Here is a 2,733-nt window from a genome sequence, read left to right as displayed (position 1 = left end):
ATTAAAGAACAGAATTGTAAATTTGCAGAATCTTAAAGAGCAAGAAAGTAAATGACTGAAACTTAAAGTGCAAGAAACTTAAAGTGCAGTAACTTAAATGGCAAGAAAGATAAATGGCTTGAATATAAAAGGGAATTGAGGAACGGGATTGCAAGATCTAAGTAAATTGCAGCAATTGATTGAGCAGAATTTAAATCAGAAGCAAATATCATTCAAACAAAAAGAAAATAGAATGCAGTAAAGGTTCACAGAAGAACCAAGAGTGAATTATGATCTCAGGATCCCAAGGGCTTAGGTAGCAGAGCCTAAAACCCAATTTCCTTCCCAGATCTGAATTATCTAAGCAATTGACAGAAAATTAAAGAAGAAGTAATAGATGAACAGAATTGGAATTGAATTATGCAGAGAACAAAGTGCAAAGAGCTTGAATGGGAATTGGGACAGAATTTCCCCAATTTCACACACCCAAAACTCAAAAACAAGAGAGTAGAATTGCCCAAGGGAAATGAGGAAGGAGATCAGTCAATTCTCCCTTGATCCTCTTAGTTCTCGGACAAGTCTCTCAAGAAAGCTCGAAGAAAAATGAAATTCAAAAGCCAAGGTAAAAGTCTAAGTGATCAAAAGTAAAAGTAAAAGCTCAAGGTAGCTAAAAAGATCCTAATTACATCAAACTATCTCCTATTTATACACTTTCTATTCTTGGATAATGGGATTTGGATGGGCTTTTGAATTGGTGAAGAAATGAATTCAAATGAATTTTTAATTTGAATTTTGGCCCAAAAAGTCACTCCCAGGAGGCTGCCCTGCCCTTATGGAGGGCAGGGCAGAAAATTGATGCTTGGTTCTAGCAATTGGTGCGGCCATGGTGCGTGTTGGTGCGAGTCTGGCGCGAGTTTGGTGCTTGAGAGGCTGCCCTGCCCGCGCCAAGGGCAGGGCAGAAAAGTTGATGCGCCAGATTTGAGTTGGTGCGCGCGCTTGGTGCTGCCAGGAAGAAGATTGGTGCGCCAGGAAGAAAATTGGTGCGCCAGGAATGCAAAACGCTGCCCTGCCCGCGCCAAGGGCAGGGCAGGAAAGCTTTGGTGCGCCAAGGGAGGAGCGCGCGCGTCAGATGCTGCCAGGACGAGAGTTTGGTGCGCCAGAATTCAAAGTTGGTGCGCCAGATTTTTGTTTGTGGTGCGCCAGTCCAATTGCTGCCCTGCCCGCGCCAAGGGCAGGGCAGAGTTGCCATATTGCACGCCCGAGTTCGAATCACGGAGGAGGCAAACACGCTGATTATTTTCTTGGCTTCTTGGCACGGTACTCATCCTTAAGTCCTAGCTTCTTCATGGTTCCTTGTTCGAACCTTGTAGCATGCATGGGTGACATTTTCCTTTGAATTTCTTTCCTTGGAGTGCCCGATTCTGCCCTCCACAAGGGCAGGGCAAGGTTCTCTTCTTCATGGTTTCAAGGCACATTTTGTGCTCTGCCTTTGGAGTGGGCAGGGCAGAGTTGCCTCCCTTGGCTTGGTCACCTAATGTTGCTCTCCTAGAGGGCATTCTGCCCTTGTGGAGGGCAATGTTGCTTCCCCCATTAGTTGCGGCACGCTTCATCTTGATTTGGCCACGCTTTTCTTTCTTTTGCTACACTTTTTAGGCCACGCTTTTCATTTTCTTTTCTTTTCTTCATCTACAATAAACCAAAACAACCACTCAAAGTATCACTAAATTCAAGAGGCTTATAAATCAATTAAAATGCAATTAAAATTAGCTTAAACCTCATGATTTAACATTAATTTCATAGTGGTTGCTTGATTTAGAGAAGTTATGCATTTTCAATCCAAATCACTTACTTAGGATGCAAGAAAGTGCATAAATGCTAACAAAACAAGTGAAATTAGCTTGAAAAATGGGTATATGATGACTTGTCATCAATCTCTCTTCTTCCTGGTTCTTGCTTGGGCAATTTTACTTTTCTTGTTTGAGTCTTAGATGTTAAGAATTGAGGAATTTCTGTCTCAATCTCCACTCAAGAGCTCTTTAATTTATCTTCTGCATAATTGAGTTCATTTACATTCCCTTTGCTGCTTCTTCTTTAATTTCTGGTTAATTGCTTTGAGAATTTAGATCTGGGAAGGCAATTGAGATCTAGGCTTTGCTACCTAGTCTCTGGAGTCCTGAGATCACATTTTTCCTTTTGGTTCTTCTGTGAACCTCTGCTGCACTTAATTTCCTTACTGTTTGAGTTCTAATTACTTCTAATTCAATTTCTGTTCTATCAATTGTTGCCATTCAATTTCTCTTTGCTTAGATTTTGATATCCCAGTCCTCAAATCCCTTTTTCATTCAAGCAATTTATATTCCTTGCACTTTAAGTTACTGCAATTTACATTTCTTGCACTTTAAGTTTCAGTCATTTAATTTCTTGTTCTTTAAGATTCAGTCCTTTTACTTTCAGTTCCTTTTAATTTCTGCAATTCTTCCCTTCCCCCTTTACATTTTCTGTTATTTACTTCCTATTAAACACAAATCACTCAACCAATACTTGATTCGCTTGACTAAATCAACCACTAAACTAAAATTGCTCAATCCTTCAATCCCTGTGGGATCGACCTCACTCATGTGAGTTATTATTACTTGATGCGACCCGGTACACTTGCCGGTGAGTTTTGTGTCGGATCGTTTTCCGCACATCAATAGGAGTAGTTTTAAATTATTTAGGGAGTTGGAAAGAGTTCTGAGAGAAAAAGCATTACTC

This window comes from Arachis stenosperma, chromosome 5 (assembly GCF_014773155.1).
Source record: "Arachis stenosperma cultivar V10309 chromosome 5, arast.V10309.gnm1.PFL2, whole genome shotgun sequence".
Lineage (NCBI taxonomy): Eukaryota > Viridiplantae > Streptophyta > Magnoliopsida > Fabales > Fabaceae > Arachis > Arachis stenosperma.
The sequence above is the reverse complement of the archived record's forward strand: the minus strand, read 5'-3'. Positions refer to the sequence as shown.